This window comes from Mustela erminea, chromosome 16, assembly GCF_009829155.1.
Source record: "Mustela erminea isolate mMusErm1 chromosome 16, mMusErm1.Pri, whole genome shotgun sequence".
NCBI lineage: Eukaryota > Metazoa > Chordata > Mammalia > Carnivora > Mustelidae > Mustela > Mustela erminea.
The window spans coordinates 36533028-36551867 of NC_045629.1; the positions used below are offsets into that span (position 1 = coordinate 36533028).

Sequence of the window (18840 nt, forward strand, 5' to 3'; positions counted from 1 at the left end):
GTGCCAGGCACTACGCAAAATGCTCTCAGTACTTTTTCAGTGTCAGAAATTTATTTTGGAATTTTTGCAGTGATGGTGCATATACACACAAATAAGTGTTTGTGGAACCTCAGAAACATCTCTGTGGAACAATAGGTTTCCTTGTACAGTACAAGTGGTTCATCTATTATGGGTCTGGTAGGCTTTTGTGGCTTGGTCTTGTTATTTTACCACCATTTATAAAATTTCTGTGAGAAAATTTGTACTGTGTTCTAAGCAAACATCTCCGTAGACTTTTAGGGTCTAACTGGTATATAATTTGGGCATTAGCATATGACTTCTGAATTATTTTGCACGTTAGGGCTAGAAGTTTTCAAGTTTAAACCTGAAAGTTGAGCTTTCTCTTGTTTTTATACATTTGGATGTTTAAGTATTTAATAAATCAAATGAGTATTTTAGGTGACATTTATGCTTTATTTTTGTATTGGATATTTTTATATTGTGCTGCTATTGTGGGTTGTGGCAATGAAATCACATTGGTAAGGTGGAAATGGACTTAGACAAGTCCAGAATTAGAAGGGCAAAGATGGGATAGGGTATAGGTGGTTTATAAGGTCTTACAGGATTTTTCTTTTTCTTTTTTTTTTTTTTTTTAAAGATTTTTATTTATTTATTTGACAGAGAAAGATCATAAGTAGGCAGAGAGGCAGGCTCCCTGCTGAGCAGAGAGCCCGATATGGGACCCCATCCCAGGACCCTGAGATCATGACCTGAGCGGAAGGCAGCGGCTTAACCCACTGAGCCACCCAGGCACCCACAGGATTTTTCTTTATAGAATGTTAAAGTTTTAGTTTTGTGCTATGTGGGTTTTTTGTTTTTTGGGTTTTTTAAAGTCTAACCACCCTAACCAATCCTATAGGGTTAATGTTTTATAATTGTGATTCTTCATTGAACATACATTTATTGAGTGTTTAGTAAGGGTTGAGCACCAAGCTGGGGCTGGAATTATAAAGGTGAGTTGTAATAAAGAAATTTATTGAGTAATAAAGGAGATAAAGAAATAAACATGGTTACAGTGCTGTGAAACATGTAGCAGCTAACTAGTCAAAAATTGGAGAGATTACACTTGAGCTGAATCATGATTAGAAATTATGTAGATCAGGGTTGAGAGTACCCAAATGTTTCTGTGAGAATCACCTCAAACTACCAGCAGAGTTCCCCAGATGATTCTTCATGCAACCAGGTTGGGGAAAACTGGTAGTAGATTAGAAATATGTGTCATTAATGAGTTTGGGGTAAAGAATTTTTCTGGAGAATACCAATTACCTTATTTTCTGTAGCTGAATTTTAATGCATGAAGGTGGCAGAAAGCATATATATACATGATGCATTTAAATAACGAGGAGTAGTTCGATAGTAGCTAGAGTATGCCCTGTTCTCTTCTGGAACCTGTGCTCTAAATGGCTCCAATAATTAGTGTCATTGCTTCGATTTTATTTATTTATTTGTCAGAGAGACTGTACACAAGCACAAGCACAAGCGGGGAGCGTCAGGCAGAGGGAGTAGGAAGCTCCTTGCTGAGCAAGGATTCTGATGCAGGACTAGTTCTAAATACGAACTATTAAAAATGAAATGGAAAAAAATTCGCATGTCTGGGATTGTTACTGATACTCCCCTGGACCCAAGTCTCTGCTGTTTTGTCTTATCTAGCCATATGCTATTATAACAGGTAATGTATTGTATTCCTAGTGTCTCAAAGATTGCCTCCCTCAGTGAGGAAGCTGGTAGGTAAAACCTCCTTCTTAACTTTCTTCTCAGACACTTGTGGAGATAATTTTCATTCTCACCCATTTCTTTTCTCTGTCTAGCCTCAGTGCAGGCTATTTATGTGTATACCTCTGTTAAATCTCAACAGCCCTGCCTTCTCAGAGCCCTTGTCATTTGTTCTGTGACTTCAGCTTCTTCCTGTCTGAAAATATGTTCAAGTCTCTTCCATCTTCCATCAAAAACAAACCTATGAATACCTCACTTTAACTCTGTATCTTTTTTTTTCTTTTACAGTTAAACGTCTAAATAGAGGTTTCTTAAGCCATTGGCTTTTGGTCCTACCACTCTGTTAAAATTGCCCTAAAAAATGCCTGCAAAAATCCATATTGTACAGTGGACAGTTTCCTCTTTTTTCCTGTCTTACTGTTACGATCTCTCAGAAGCCTTTCCTGACATTTCTTCACCTCTTCCCACCAAATCTGATTTAGATGCTCCTCTTCTGTACTTCTGTACTTCTGTAGTCCTCTGTACAACCCTGTCAGTGAGCTTAAAGCTGCTGATTTCCTTGTCTATTTCCACTGCTAAATTATAAACTCACTGAGAGCAAAGAGTGTATCTCAGATGATTTCTGTATTCCTGCTGTTTAACACATTACCTGAAAACATGTCTGTGTATATACGCTGAATGACTTAATTCAGAAAAATTGTTAAAAGAAATCCCCAATATGTAGTTTGTTTATTGTGTGCTAAGTACTTTTCTTAGCACTTTGTCAGTATTAACTTATTAACTCATAAGATGGTAGGTTTGAATTCATTTTATAGATTTAAAAACTGAGGCACTGTGAGGTAAAGAAGCTTGCCAAAAGTTGAATGTAGTAGTCAAGTGGAGCCAGAATTCGCGTTTAGGCAGTCTGGCTGCAGAATGTACACTCTTAATCACTATCTGCCACTTAGTAAACGTGGGAATAGAAATTAAAATCCAAATTCAAACTAGACTTTGGTAAATGATCGCTTCATATTTTCAATAGTTTGTTACTTTCCCCACCTCATTAGAAATAACTGGACTACCAGATAGACTGAAAGGCTTCTATAAGTGACAGTTCAGTTGTTCACAGGACTTGATTTTGTTTCTTATTAACTTCACATGTTGCTAGATGTTCAGAGTCAGTTAAGTTTGCAATAAGTGTACTTTCTTTTTTTTGGAAGATTTTATTTACTTACTTATTTGAGAAAGTAGAGAAAGGGGGAGAGAGGGAGAACACGAAAGAGGCAGAGGGAGAGGGAGAAGCAGCCTCCCCTGCTGAGCAGGGAGCCCGATGTGGGGCTCAATCCCAGGACTCTGGGATCGTGACCCAAGCCAAAAGCAGATGCTCAACGACGACTAAGACACCCAGACACCCTTGAAATAAGTGTAATTTTTTTTTTAATTGTTAACCTCAGACTTGGAAAAGAGCAAAACTGGCACTTATCTCAGTTCAGAATATAAGTATCTTTGCTATTTGATCCTCTGGACTGGCCTTTATTTCGGTGTGTCATCATTATTGTTAGTTGAACCTCTAGTCTACTGCCCAGATTCTATTATTAATTATTTATTACCTTTTTGGGAGGGAATTTGCATTCTGTATAGGCCAACAGACCCTAGAAGTTTTGCTGGCTGGAAGTTTATATGAAACTTCTTTTGCTTGGAAGGATGGGTGGTTAATTTTGCTGTGGATAGGTAACTATTTTGTAACTGTTTCTCATCAATTGAAGGCAAGCATCTTGATAAGAAAAGCAGGTTAAGTTACTGTGATCATGTTTGTGCTGTGACTGGAGTCTTGCTGGGTGCAATGCAAGGGTGTTTTGAAGGCAGGGAAGTAGATGGAATTTGAAGTAACCAGAATCAAGAAGTAACTTGATTAGAACTAACTAGAGTGAGAAAAAGAATTAAGTTAAGTAGTTTGACTAGCTATTGGACATGATTTTAATAGAGTAATTTTTGTGTGAAGAACATTGAGGAAGTAATTGCAGGAATTTAATGGGCAGCAGTTCATTAGGGTTTGTGCCATGGTAATTTGAGGAGGCATAGGTTGGATTTAGCAAGGCTTTTGACTGTCTCAGTAAGGATATACAGTAACAGTGTGAATGTTGATTTGAGGAGGGGAAAGAAGTTTGTATTAACTGTATAACCAATGTTTATGTTGGTCATAGAGTTAATTTTGAGAGCGGAGAGTTCACATAGTTTGGAAATGGTTAAAATTGACAATAGACAGGGAATCTGCAGATGGATCAAGATTTAGTGCTTATCAGGAAATTAAAATGGTGGTGTATGGTATTTCAGTGTAAGATTTGTATTTATTTTTGCTTGTTAGTTTGAAGTGTCAGATAACATTAATGAGAGGTAAACTTTTAGATCAGTTTATGGTAAAGCAAGTTTTCTGTGTAACTGCAAGGAGTAACACTTAAAAGATACAGTTGACTGTAACTCACTGTACACAAGAAATTGAGATTTAAAAATAGGGTAAATTTATGAAAGGGAAGATGTGAAATATCTGGAAGAAGAAAGTCAGGAAAAGAGGTCTAGATTTGTTTTTGTTTTTTTTTTGGTTGTTGTTTATTTGTTTTTAAAGATTTTATTTGTCAGAGAGAGAGCGTGAGCATAAGCAGGGGGAATGGCAGATAGAGGGAGAGGGAGAAGTAGGCTCCTCACAGAGCAAGTAGCCTGATAGGGGACTCAATCCCAGGATCCTGGGATCATGACCTGATCCAAAGGCAGCTGCTTAACCTACTGAGCCACCCAGGTGTCCCAAGAAGTCTAGATTTATGTTGCTGAAAAGTAAGGTAAAAATTGGAGAATGAGTGAAAACAGAACCAAAAAGTTGGGGGAAAAATTAATGTATTTACCTCATCTGCTTGAAAATCTGAAATTGAGTGGAGATAAATAATAAGAGCTGGAGAGAGTGATTTAGGAAATTTGGCATTTTGATGATAAATACATTTTTTTCATTATTTAAAAAAAAAAAACAACTTACTGTGTTCCTTCTGTGAAGTGCCATAATATAGTTCACTAAAAGGAACTTTAAAATTGACTGAAAGTGCAGAAGGATGGAGGAAAGGTGAGTTTATTAGAGCCTGTGATTAGGTAGGCGTTTTTAGAGTAAGATAGATACCCAGACCATAGTCAGAATTTACAAAGTACCTGTGGATGCCCATCTTTATTTGTCCTTTGTCTGATAGATACTGCAGGTGCTTTGTAAGTCACTGGAATGACAAAGTTTAAAAGTGTTTTTTTTTTTTCCCCTTAACATAGTGGCATTTGAAAATTATCAGGAGGGTGATGTTCCTCTGTTTTGCGTTTAAGAGGATTAATCTGTGATAACTTAGGTCGGTGTGGATGAGTAAACTTTTTAAGAAATCAGCTGGCTTGTTTTTTGAAACTGCAAAGAGCTGTGAAAACATAGGGTAGTGATGATATTGCCACTAGGTGCTGGTAGAACAAAGAAGAGCTGGAGAGACTGGAGACCCTGAGTTAAGTGGACAGATTGTAAAGGGAGTGTGTGGTGGTAGAGCTTTTGGGCCAGCTGCTGGCCTATGGAATGAGATTGGTCAGTGGAATACAAGGCCCTAGAGTTGTTGGAATACATGTAGAGACAAGAGTGAGGATGATGGTGTGTGGTGTGGGGAAGAACTATGGGCCTGAGTATTAAGAAGCTATTCAGGAAGTTGGAAATGCTTTTGGATCTTTAGGAGACCACAGTGGTGATTATTTGGAGGGCTAAAAGCCTTGCTCCTTCTTTTTCCCTTCCCCTAACATATAGGCCCAGTGGTGTGATATTGAAGCCTGCTCATGAGTTGTTGTCCCTGTAAAATTGATTTTTCCTTTCTAAATATTTACGTCATCCAAAAATACAAAATCTAACAGGATGATGCCTTATTATTATAACACGATTCCACAGAAAAATCTCTTTGAGATACATCAGAAAAGCTGCTTACAAAGTTAGAGCCATTATACTGTTTACTAAGGTTACCAAATACCATGGTGTGCCCTGAAGTGAGAGGTTTGTGTGGGAACAGAACTAAAATGTGGATGGTCCTGGCAAATCTGTATAAGTCAGTCACCTTCTCATTTACTGTCCCCTTTTATAAATGAATTGAAATGATCAACAATACCTTTTTATAAATGATCTCTATATAGAAGCAACATTCCTGGGCGCCTGGGTGGCTCAGTGGGTTAGGCCGCTGCCTTAGGCTCAGGTCATGATCTCAGGGTCCTGGGATGGAGTCCCGCATCGGACTCTCTGCTCAGCAGGGAGCCTGCTTCCTCCTCTCTCTCTCTCTGCCTGCCTCTCTGCTTACTTGTGATCTCTCTGTCAAATAAATAAATAAAACTCTTAAAAAAAAAAAAAGAGGCAACATTCCTATATTATTAAAATTAAATCCCCTACTTTGTAGTCTGTACTTTCAGGAAATACTTATTTTCTGCTTTAGAGTTGCTAAATCTTGGGTGTTTTAGGGCAGGAAAGCTGCTTTTTTCATTTGTATATTGGCCACTTTCATTGAGTTTTAAATTTTGTGCCATTGATACAATAGCTTTGCTTAACTGCAGGCTTTCTAATCCTCCAAGTTCCACATTCATTAGATGGAACATCTCTAGCACCTGATTCTGTACCATCCTGTCTTGTTTCTAAAATTTTACTATGTATTAATATTGTCTTCAAAACTAGACTAAGTACTGAAGTTGGGATTTTTGTCTTCCACCATTTTTATGTCCTTAGCATGCCCACTTTACAAACTAGGCAGTCCATTAAGTGTGAAATTGATTCAGGCAGGTAGATATGTGACAGTAGTTTTCTGGCTTTTCCAACTCTTGATCCCATGCATATAGCATGCAAAATGGATCAGATTTGTTGGTCTTTTTTTCTTAATATTGCTTCTGAAAGTAAAAGTGTTCTTTACTTAAGAAAGCCAGAGGCGCCTGAGTGGCTCAGTGGGTTGGGGCACCTGGGTGGCTCAGTGGGTTAAGCCTCTGCCTTTGGCTCAGGTCATGATCTCAGGGTCCTGAGATTGAGCCCTGCATTGGGCTCTCTGCTCAGCAGGGAGCCTGCTTACCCCTCCCCCCTCACCCCCCACTTCTCTCTGCCTGCCTCTCTGTCTACTTGTGATCTCTGTCAAATAAATAAAATTAAAAAAAAAAAAAAAAGAAAGGCGTCTTGGGACACCTGGGTGGCTCAGTTGGGTGGCTCAGTTGGTTAAGTGCCTGCCTTCGGCTCAGGTCATGTTCCTGGGTCTTGGGACTGAGTCCTGCATCTGGATCCTTGCTCAGCAGGGAGCCTACTTTCCCTCTATCTCCGCCTGCTATTCCTCTTGCTTGTATGTGCGTGGTCTCTTTCTCTGACAAATAAGTAAATGAAATCTTAAAAAAAAAAAAAAAAAGCCTGACTTGAAGTAAGCAGGCAATTAAGGTACATCTTCTGAGTGGGGATTCAATAGGCCTATTACCTTGGAGGACTGAAACATAGTTAAGTATCTGTATTCAAGACTCCCTGTTCTTTGCGGTTGAATAATAACTCTTAGACAATTCTGTGGCATTTTTAAAGGCTTGAGCTGGACAGAATCAGCTTACATATAACTGGCCATATCCTCTGGTCATAGTTTATGGCCTAAATTCATTTGGATGAATAACCACTTTGCTCAAAAGTTCGTTAAAACTCACACTTTGGCTTTTCCTTTTGCCATAGTTGGTCACACAGTTGTTAAGGGGTAGAATAGGAGATGAAATCAAAATAGTAAGACTGAGGAGTTGGCTTCTAAACTTCATACTGTATTGTCTCGCACAATTTGCTCCTCTTCTCCCTGTCCTGGTTATGGCACCTTAACCCAGATAGTGAAGTGGTAAATTTTAGTTGTTCAGAATCCTTTCTAAGTCTCAGCTGTCCCAAAACCATCTAGTCAAAGATCTTTTATATTTAGTGAGTTTTTTCCCTCATGCTACCTGCTCTGGTTCAGAGAAACTCAGGAAACTCAGTATTTTAAATGTAACCCCGCTGCTGCCAAAGTTACTTTTCTGAAATGTGATTCTCGTTGTTGAAACCCATTGTTACCTATCAGATACTTCTATGATAAACTTCAAACTACTATGCTTGTTATATTTTGAATGCTGTATAAACTATTCCCATAGGATCCTCTACAATTTAGATTGCTCTGTTAACCTTATCCCTTGATAATATCCTTTACATTTTTCAGGTATTCCAGTAGCTCCCGGAATGCTCCCTGGCTTCTGTAGTTTTCTCTTAAAGAATTATACTTGAAGACACAGTTCATTCAAAAATTGGTTATCTTCTGTGAACCCTTTCCTGATTCCTGTAATTTGGATTATCCACTTTTTCTTATGTGCCCCAGATGTACTACTTAACATTTCACATTTGATTCAGTAACTGTTAACACTGAAAGCTATTTATTTCTTTACAGGTTTGTCTCCTCACTAGACTATGAGCTCCTTGAAAGAAGGAATCGTGTCTTACTCATCCTTATATCCCCAGTGTCTAGCACAGTTCCTGGTACATAGTAAGTGATGAACAACTTCTTTTTTAACTAAGATTTTAACTAAGATTTAGCTTATTTAGCACTTAGACTCCATATATTGATAGTTAATTCTCTAGACCTACATTGTCATAAAAAATATGACTATAGACTTAAAATAGTCTATATTTAGGCACCATTTCCTCATCTGTAAAGTGAGGGAACAGTGCCTCCCTACTCATACTGCGTTATTGTAATGCCAGATTAATGAATATATATAGCAATACATTGTATTTAAGTGTCACACAACTTCATCTTATTAAGTGGAGTATGGGAACTAATTGTATATTGAATTTGATTATTTTATTTGCTTTGTTCCTTCCCTTTTAGGACAAAAAGGTACCAATTTTGAACAATCTCTGTTGTATTTTGCAGTTTAAAGTTGCAGTTACTGATGATCAGAAGCATGTACTCAAAATAACAAACCCTGTGCTTATTTATCTTCTTTATTCTCAAGCAGTTAACCTTTCTAATTCGGTAATAAAGTTCAATTTTCTTTAATCTACCTCCAAGTGAATTAATATCTTTGCCTTTCCTTAGATCCCTCATCCTTTGTTCAGAGGAAGAATTGTCTTTTTCTTGGATGACTAATCACATCATCTGTGTGAAAGCTATGTCCTTTCCTTCTTTTCCTACATAGGCTATAGACGTATTCCCTTACCATCACACTTGATGAATTAATGATCTGCACTTTATCTACGTCCTTGCCTTCCATGTATTCTTGAAATTTTTAAAAATTCTGTAATTTGAACATGTCGGATTATGTGTAACATATGGAAGTTAATAATAAAAACAAACATTTGGGAACTAACTACTTAAGAACTGACTGGGTGTACCAATACAGTTGAAGAGCTGCCTGTGAGCACCTCTGTAACCGCATGTTCCTATTTTTCCCCAACCCCTGAAGTAACTGCTATTCTGGATTTTTTATATCCTCTTTTTAATATTATAATACTACAAAGGTATTTTTTTTTGTTCTGAGTTTAATAATTGTTTATAGCTTTTGTAAACTTCACACAAATGGTATTTTATTATAGAGGAGGACCTATTTTACAAATCTTTATATGTTCCAAAGGAAACACTCAGGTGGTATCATAAAAGAATACATAGAAAAATTTTCAGTGTGCCCATCCTAATTTACAACAAAATAGTGGTGGGTGACTTATTTTTGGACTGTATGGTTATTGCTGTGCCACATACAAAATAAAGGGCTTTATCCACAATGTAGAAATACAGCAGAAGTATTTCCATACACTAGTTTTCTTAGTTTGTGCAGAAATGTTTCGATGAGATTCACAGTGTACTCCTTGGAAGAGTGACAGCATGTCATTCTATTGCCCTTTGGACCTCAGCATTTCTTTAGTGGGTTTCATTCAGTTGTTTGTTAATTGTATAAGCATTTGCGATTCAGGATCCACAGTGTTTCCATGTATCTGAATTTCTTACTCAATCATGGAATTGTGGTATTTTCAAAGGAAATGCATGGGAAAAGATGAGGTCATGATGACTGCCAAAATAATTCATTTCTTTCTTCTTTGTGTTTACGAGTTGGAAACATTTCTTGATGACCTCAGTGTAGAATGTTAAATCTTAGAGGTGGGACTGAGTGAGGGGAAGATGTTAATACTCAGAACTCCATTTGTATTTGTATTTGTATTTTGTTTCATTCACTATCATGTTTCTAAGACCCATTGATGTTGCCTACAGCTATAGTTGATTCTCACTGCTGTATGGTGTTCCATTGTGTAAGTCAGCCTAATTCATTTAACCATTTTTCTACCACTGGACATTTGAGTATTTTTTGTTGTTGTTATTTTTAAGTGTGCTTATATTTGGCACACAATTACAAAATTTCTGTACTATGTACCTAGAATTGCTCATTGAATGACATAGAGGTTTTCTAGTTGTTTTCCAGCAACTGTACCAATTTTAACACCTGCTAGGAGGATTTTACCAATTTAAATAACTAATAGCAGTCTGTAAGAACACCTTCTTGGCCCTTTTTTGGGCCATTTTTTGGTACTGTCAACATTTCTAGTTTTTATAATCCTAGTGAGTTTGTTTATTTTTCTAGTGAGTTTAAAAATAACATCTCATGTGGTTTTAACTTGTATTTCACTGATTAATTTGATTCTCCATCTTTTCATATACTAATTGGCCTTAGAAGTTTCCTTGATCTATAAAATTTCTGTTCAAGTTTTTTGCCCATTTGACTACTTGTGTTTTTATCCTGCCCTTTTTTTTTTTTTTAAAGATTTTATTTATTCGACAGACAGAAATCACAAGTAGGCAGAGAGGCAGGCAGAGAAAGAGGAGGAAGCAGGCTCGCCGCTGAGCAGAGAGCCTGATGCAGGGCTTCATCCCAGAACCCTGAGATCATGACCTGAGCTGAAGGCAGAGGCCTTATATCCTGCTTTTGTAGACTTTCTCATATAGTTTAAATACAAGTCTTTAGTCAGCTTTGTGTTTTATAAATATCTTCCCGTTTGTAGCTATCTTTTTAATTTGCTTTATTATGTTTTATGATAAACAGAAGTTCTTGGTTTTCATGTAGTCAAAATACTCACACTTCTTTTTTGGTTGGTATACTTGTTTAAAAAATCCTTTCCTGGCAGGGCACAAAATTTTTTTTGAGTTTTCTGGTCAAATTTCTTCTAAAAATTTTGAAGTTTGTCTTTCATATGTACATCACTAATCCATCTTGAATTGATTTTGTGTATGATGTGAGGATCCAATTTAGTTTTTCCATATAGATAATTTTAGTACTATTTAGTTGTCCCTTTTATTCCTCAGATCTGCATTGTTACATCTGTTACGTGAGGATATCCATACGTACCTTGGGTCTCTTTTGGGGTCCCTATTTTGTTTTGTTTTATTTATATTTCATCAGTCTTGTCAGGCATTTATTTGTTTTAGTGTTTCCTAAGAATTCAAACTTCGTTAATTTTTTCCTTTTTTCTTTTTCTTTTTTTAGATTTTATTTATTTCAGAGCATATGTGTGAGCAGGGGGAGTGGGAGAGGGAGAGAGAGAAACCTAAGCAGACTCTGCTGAGCACAGAGCCCAAAGCAGAGCTCAATACCATTACTCCAAGATCACCAACCAAGCTGTAATCAGGAGTCCAATGAGCAACTGACTGAGCCACCCAGGCTCCCTTTTGTTAATCCTTTGTTACCTTTCTTCTACTTCATTAGTTTCATTTCTTTATTATTCTGTACTTTTCTGGGGTTTACTCTGTTGATTTCTTTCTAGCTTAAACAAACTGGCCATTAACTTACTAATTTTCAGCCTTTCTATTCCTAGTGTAAATCTTTAAGACCATAGATTTGCCTCTAAGTTAACTTTTGTTGTATCCTACAAATTTTTTTGTGATACCTTCAGTTCTTAATATTTAAAAAATTTTTTTTCAGCGTGGTTTCTTCTGACCCATGAAATATTTAGAAGTTTTATTTTCTATTTGTGTTTTTACAATTATCTTCCATTATTGCTTTTTTAAAAGATTTTATTTGTTTGAGAGAGAGAGAGAGAGAGTGTAAGTGTGTGCACGCGCATGTGCATGCAAGTGGCGGGCAGAGGGAGGTAGAAAAGTAGACTCCCTGCTGAGCAGGGAGCCCAATGCAGGGTTGGATCCCAGGACCCTGGGATTATGACCTGAGCCAAAGGCAAGCCTTAAACCAACTGAGCCACCCAGGTACCCCCTATTATTGTGTTTTTTGTTCTGTTTTGTATTTGGCCACACGCCTCAGAACAACATTATACATATTCTTTGAATTCAGTGAGATTTTCATTATGTCCCAGTATGTATTCACTTTCTGTATGTTCATCTATGCTTGAAAAGAATGTTTATTTTCTAATAGCTGGGTATAAGGTTCTGTATATGTTTGTTAAGTCCTGCTTGTTCATTTTTTTTTTTTTTAATTTTTTGGTTTATTTAACCTATGAGAAATTAGAGTGTATTGAAATCATCCACAACAATGCCAGTTTGTAAATTTCTTTCTGGAGCTACAAAAATCCTTTGAGGCTTTTCTCCCCTTACTGAAATGTTGAATTTGTCTGCATATTTTGTCTTGTTTGGATAGATAACTTGATTTGCTCAGGAATGTTTCAGAGTAGCTAGAGAGTAGGAAAAAAGTGCAGGATGTGGAGGTCTATTCTTTATAAACTTCCCCCTCATTTTAACCTAATCCATCAGCTTGGAGAGTGACATACTTAGAGTACCGAATTTATAGGCTGGGTTCCTCAGTTGTCTTTGGCTCAGGTGCAGATTTGGACCTTTTTTTTTCTTTCTTTCTTTCTCTCTCTCTCTCTCTTTTTTTTTTTTTTTTTTTTTTTTTTTGCGTGGGTTCCAAGCCTATGTGGAGCCCAACACAGGGCTCAAACTTAACAACGATGAGATCAAGACACTTAACTGGGGCGCCTGGGTGGCTCAGTGGGTTAAGCCGCTGCCTTCAGCGCAGGTCATGATCTCAGGGTCCTGGGATTGAGTCCCACATCGAGCTCTGCTCAGCAGGGGGCCTGCTTCCCTTCCTCCCTCTCTGCCTGCTTCTCTGTCTACTTATAATCTCTGTCTGTCAAATAAATAAATAAAATCTTTAAAAAAAAAAAAAAAAAACAAAAGACACAACTGATTGAGCTACCCGGGCGCCCCCAGATTTGGAATTTTAATCCTTTTTGCCATGTTTCCTTTCAGACTCCTTCCATTTGTCTTTGTTCCCTTCATATCTGGGGCCCTGATGGACTTCCCGCTTCTACCTTTTTGGACACTCACCCCATCTACTTTATTTTTACCTTTCCAGGTTGATCCTCCTGAGATGGTTGAGCTGGAGCTACTTTCCTCTAATCCTTTGTAGGAGATTGCTGTTCTGTTTGAGCTCTGAAATCAAGCTTAAGAACCTGGGTGGCTCAGTTGGTTGAGCAGCTGCCTTCGGCTCAGGTCACGATCCTGGAGTCTCAGGATCGAGTCCCACATCGGGCTCCCTGCTCGGCAGGGAGTCTGCTTCTCCCTCTGACCCTCTCCCCTCTCAAGATCTCTCTCTCTCTCTCAATTAAAAAAAAAAAAAAAAGAATTAACACTTCACTTCACCCAAGCATCCACTTTTGATGGAAGGGGCAGCTGGGTCGGTTTGGGAAGATGAGAAGTTGGAGAGTGTCAGTCTTCTGCTGTAAGAGTATTTCATTTTCCGGATTTCTCACTTTCTCTCCTTTGTGCCTCCTGTTCTGACTGCTGATGTAGCTGAGGTCCCAGTTTGAGATGAGAAACTTCCTGCCCTTGACCATTCTTATTCCCGAGTTTTTTCACTTTGCCAGTTCAAGTGTTTCTTCTAAGGCTGTCATTCTAGTTCTGGTTCATCTAGCTGATGCTCCGATTTCTCCTGTTCTTCCTGGAGCTGCTTTTCAACGTATTGTTCTCTTACAGCTGTGTTAATAGGCCTTGCTGCTCCAAACATAGAAGCTGCTTGACTAGACTGGGAGGTAGTAGCCAAGGAGTCTTCTTCCTTAGGAGTACTCTGAAGCTTTAGATTCAGTTTGGTTCTTAGGATGACCTCTGTCATCACATCTTTAATCATCCCCAGAATAATCATCTTTGGAGCTCCTCAGCTGAACATCATGTCTGTTATATTGGTCTTCCTGGTGGTCCCACTTCCTCTGTAGTCATCACCTGTGTTGTACCCACTACCACATATACTTCTGCTGCTGTTTTTCCTGGAGTCATACCCTCAATCATAGCCTCTGTTAGTAATCATGTTAGTAATCATAGCAGTCCTGGCCTCCATAATAATCATGATGTTTGCCTTCAAAGCTATCATCACCTCTTCTAGGTGGATAGTCACCGAGGCTGTCTGTTTGGGTATTTTGTGAGAATCCCGATTCCTTGCTCCGTCAAGAGAATGAGCATCCTTGTCTTTTTTTTTTTTTTTTTTAAGATTTTATTCATTTCTTTGACACAGAGAGAGATCACAAGTAGGCAGAGCAGCACAGAGAGAGCAAGGGGGAAGCAGGCTCCCTGCTGAGCAGAGAGCCGGATGTGGGGCTTGATCCCAGGACTCTGGGATCATGAACTGGGCTGAAGGCAGTGGCTTAACCCACTGAGCCACCCAGGTGCCCCAGCATCTTTTTTTTTTTTTTTTTTTTTTAAGATTTTTATTTATTTATTTGACAGACAGAGATCACAAGTAGGCAGAGAGCCAGGCAGAGAAAGAAGAGGAAGCAGGCTCCCTGCTGAGCAGAGAGCCCGATGCGGGGCTCAGTCCCAGGACCCTGGGATCATGACCTGAGCCGAAGGCAGAGGCTTAACCCACTGAGCCACCCAGGCGCCCCAGCATCTTTGTCTTTATCTTGAGCTTGGTCAAGAGTGTCCATTGGAATTTTGTTAACCAGAGACTCTCTATTGAGGCTCAGGGTACCAAGCAAGGAAGGCAGGTTTTCAAACTCGACGCAGTCAAAACCTTTCAACCTCTCTGATTTGCTGGGTTCATATGGTAAATGCACTCTACTGATATTTAATTCTCTTAAGAATTCCTTAATGTGGACTTCTGTCATGTCATCACAGATTGTGTTCCCTAGAGAAGCAGCAGTTTGGCAAGATAGCTCTACTTGATACTAGCTTGCCAGGCAGCCTGTGGAGCAGTGGTCAGTTGGAGGTGCCTTACACATATTGTCATCATTACTGTGCCACGTGGTTGAAACATCTTCCAGATCACTCCGGCTTACTGGTTTGGGGACAGATATGCTTCCCCCACCAGTGCCGCCATCCTCAGCCAGGAAGACTGTTAGGGAGATAGCCTTCCCCATCTTTCTTGCTGAGGCCACTATGTGAGGAAGCATTTTTTTTAAAGCATGCAAATTTACAGTTTTAGGTCTACTTATTTGCATGTTGTATCATTTTCTTTGTTCTCCTTAATAATGCCGTTTGTCTGCTATTATCACTGATCCCAGCTTTCTGTTACATTTGTCGGTTTTCCATATTTTGCTTTCATCTGATCAGTATCTTTACTTGATAGGTATCTCTTCTCTTTTGAATGTATCTGTGTATTTGTTGTGATTATTTCGATGTTTGGACTCTCTTTGTGCTTTCTGATAGTTTTGCTTATTTATGCTTTTTTTTCTTGTCTAGACTTTTTGGATGGATTGAGTTTTTTAAATTTTTCTTCTACACTACTAGCTTGGAAATGATAGTCTATTTCTCTAATTTTATGATCACCCTTGGAATTCTGCTGGGAATGCAGTACGGTCTAAAATTAAAGCAGATTGTAATCCTTCTGCTGAACAATGCAAGGATTTATACAGTTAACTCCTATCCTTTTCTCCCCTACCCTGCCCCCTCTTTTATATGTTTCTATTCATTGTTCCATATATTAATGGTTTATACTAGCTTTCTTTAAATACTATAATAAGAAGTTGTTATTTTATTCAGACAAAATTTATTTAGATATACTTGTATGCTTACCAGTTTCTTCACTCATCTTTCCCTTTTTGCGTCTTAGAGAATCCTTCTGTGGTAATTTTGTTCTTTTATGAAACATGTTCTTTAGGCTTTCTTAAAGGTCCACTGTTGATAAACAGTGGTTTTTCTGGCAATGTCTTAATGCCTTTCATATTCCCCAAAGAGAATTTTGGTGGTTAAGTAATTTTGGACTCAGTTCTTTGTAGATAAGCTTGTTCTCTACCTTCTGCGACTTCATTGTTGCTGTTGAGAATTCTGCTATCACACTAGTCGCTTGTTTGGTGTGCAGTGTCTTTTCTCTGACTGCTTTTTATCCTGGTTCTTTTTTGGTGTCCCGCATTTTCCCTGCTCTGTGGCCACCTGTGAATGTCTTTGTTTATCCCACCTTTTATTTATTTATACATATATACACATATATATGTATATGTGTATATGTATATGTGGATGCATATATGAATGTATATATACATATAACATATATATGCTGTATTTCTTCGAATTGTGGATAAATGTCTTTCATTGTTTGTAGGGAATTAAGTCATTTTCTCTCCTAGTGTGACCTCCTCTTTTTTCATTTCCAGGGATATAAGTAGAAATATATGTCCGATTAGCTTCATGTCTTTTAGCCTTCCTTTGCTTTTTCCATCTCTTTATTTCAGTACTATTTAATAAATGACTTTTTCAGATTCATACTCAGATCTGCTGATTCTCTCAAGTTCTATTTAATCTGGAAAAAAAAACCCTGGAATTTAATCAATAATCATATTGACATTGGCTCATTAATTATGACAAATGGTGGCATACTAATGTGAGATGTTAATAGTGGGGGAAGCTGCGGTATATGAGAATTCTGTTATCGTCACAACTTCCCTGTAAATCTGAAACTATTTCAAAAATAAAGAGTTAAAACAGGGGTGCCTGGGTGGCTCAGTCTTTTAAATGTCTGCCTTCAGCTCAGGTCATGATTCCAGGGTGCTGGGCTTCCTGATTGGGAGGGACGCGGGGTATGGAAGGAGTCTGCTTCTCCCTCTACCTCTTCCCCCTGAACATGCTCTCTCTCTCAAATAGAGAGAGAGCATGTTCAAAGAGAGCTGTTACAAATAGTACTACAAAAGAAGAGTTAAATTCTGACTCTTCTTCAAATATGCAATGCCATTTTTCTTTTTGCTTGACCATGTTTTATCTTTCGTTGCTAAAACAATTTTTAAAAGTTTATACTTAATAATTATAATACATAAAAATCCATGTAGGGTCAGAAATTACTATTTCTTGTTTCTGCTCAGTTGTGGTGGCTTGTTTTCTTTTAAGTTTGAGGTTTTTTTTTAAACTGTAGGCTCATAATTGGTTGCTCTTTTTTTCGGATAACCCTAGTGGCTGAAATTGGGGTGCTTTCCTGCAAGCGTCATGTATATGCTTCTTCTGTGTTACAGGTTACAGCTGATTTAGGCTTTTGCTTCTTGTGGGAGTCTCAGCTCCCTTACCTTGGAGCAGGCTCAATTCTTTCTCTCTCGATCCCAGTACTGCTATCAGCTTGCACATCCAGGGCAATACTCTAGTTAAAAAAAATTTTTTTTTCACTTACCACTACTCACTGTCCTCTTCTTTTTCAACTCAGTTAAAAAAAGCATTTTTGCTGCTATTACATGGGGTGGGTATACGCTTGATACTTCTCTTATACTTCTTGAGAACATAGCAGTGTTCAGAAATAAATTACACTGGTTTTAATTTATTCAGGATCTTTTACACTGAAGCAGGAGGACCTTTCAAAATATTTAGTATAACAGCTGCTTGAAATTGAAAACCTTCAGTTTCCATTGATTTTCTTCATTGTCCATTGATCACCTAAAGCTTCTGTTTCCATTGCTTTTCTCATATGCACATGACATCTGAGGTATCTGCAGGTGATGTAATCTTTGAGCTGGTTTTCTCATCTGCAGAATGACAGCATTGGTCTGAATGACATTTCACAATCTGTGAATTTGTATTAACTAGAATTACTTGATCAAATATTATGCAACTTCATCTTTTTATACACACAAATGCATATATACAGTCACATAATATATGCAAGTACAAATAAGAGAATGTAATGATTTTAAAGTATTAGATTCCTGAATTTGGGGGAAGGATCTAAATGGAGCATAGAAGATACTACAAACAGAGAAAAACAAGACAAATGTTATATTCATTAGTATTTCTCAGTCTTGGGCAGAATGTTCCACTTCATCCTTTAGTGGGTTAAGGGGGGTTAGAAGTTTTAGCTTTAAAATTTTGTCATGAGGAAGAAAGACAAAGTCACTCAGCTACTTTGTATTTTATTTAAAAAGTAAAAATTGAAGTGGCGGAAGGGAGCAGAGCATGAAAAAAATTATTGATAAAAAGAAACATGTAAAATTTACTGGGGACATGACAACTAATGCAGTATATAAATCTGAACTAAATACTGTGGTGAAAAAGTATGATAAAATGTTTGGAACAGTTGATGAAATTACAGAATGTGGGCTATATAATAGAGAATAGTACCGTACTAGTTAAATTCCTGAATTTGATCATTGTTCTGTTGTTAAAAGAGCATATTTTTATTAGGAAGCATACACTGAAGTATTAAAAGATGGAGGGGCAATTTACTTAGGTGGTTCAGATAAGTAATCTAGCAACTAAATAAATAAATACAGTATATAATATGTAAAAATTGTATATTTGTAAGTCAAGAAGAGAGGGGTTGGGGGTAGGGTAGCTGGGTGCTGAGTATTAAGGAGGGCATGTGTTGTGATGAGCACTGGGTGTTAATATGCAACCAATGAACTCTTTAATGCTACATCAAAAACTAATCATGTACTATGCAGTTGCTAGCTGAACATAATAAAAATAAATAAATAAATAAATGAACACGTATTGCGGGATTCTTAGCATCATTATGTATTTTGTTCAGATTGACCCAGATATTTTTCATTGGCCATATTCTTCTGTGATATTTTGGCACTAAGTTATAATTTTAAATGGAGGACAGCTGTGAATATATCATTTGATGAGTTGAAAATATTATATTAGGTTTGGTTTCTTAATTGACTCAAACAGTTTTAATCATATTGAA

General features: G+C 37.7%; 1 protein-coding gene and 1 pseudogene across 3 annotated transcripts in view; one reads left to right on the top strand and one right to left on the bottom strand.

The window, feature by feature from the left end:
- LOC116574942 overlaps nt 1-15175 on the bottom strand; it is a 49035-nt pseudogene extending 33860 nt beyond the window's left edge.
- WWP1 (WW domain containing E3 ubiquitin protein ligase 1) overlaps nt 1-18840 on the top strand; it is a 120268-nt gene that overhangs the window by 13507 nt on the left and 87921 nt on the right. For all 3 annotated transcript variants that reach the window (XM_032316199.1, XM_032316197.1, XM_032316196.1), the window contains exon 2: nt 8193-8288. The gene's annotated coding sequence lies outside the window, so the exon portion shown is untranslated. The remainder of the gene's footprint in view (nt 1-8192; nt 8289-18840) is intronic.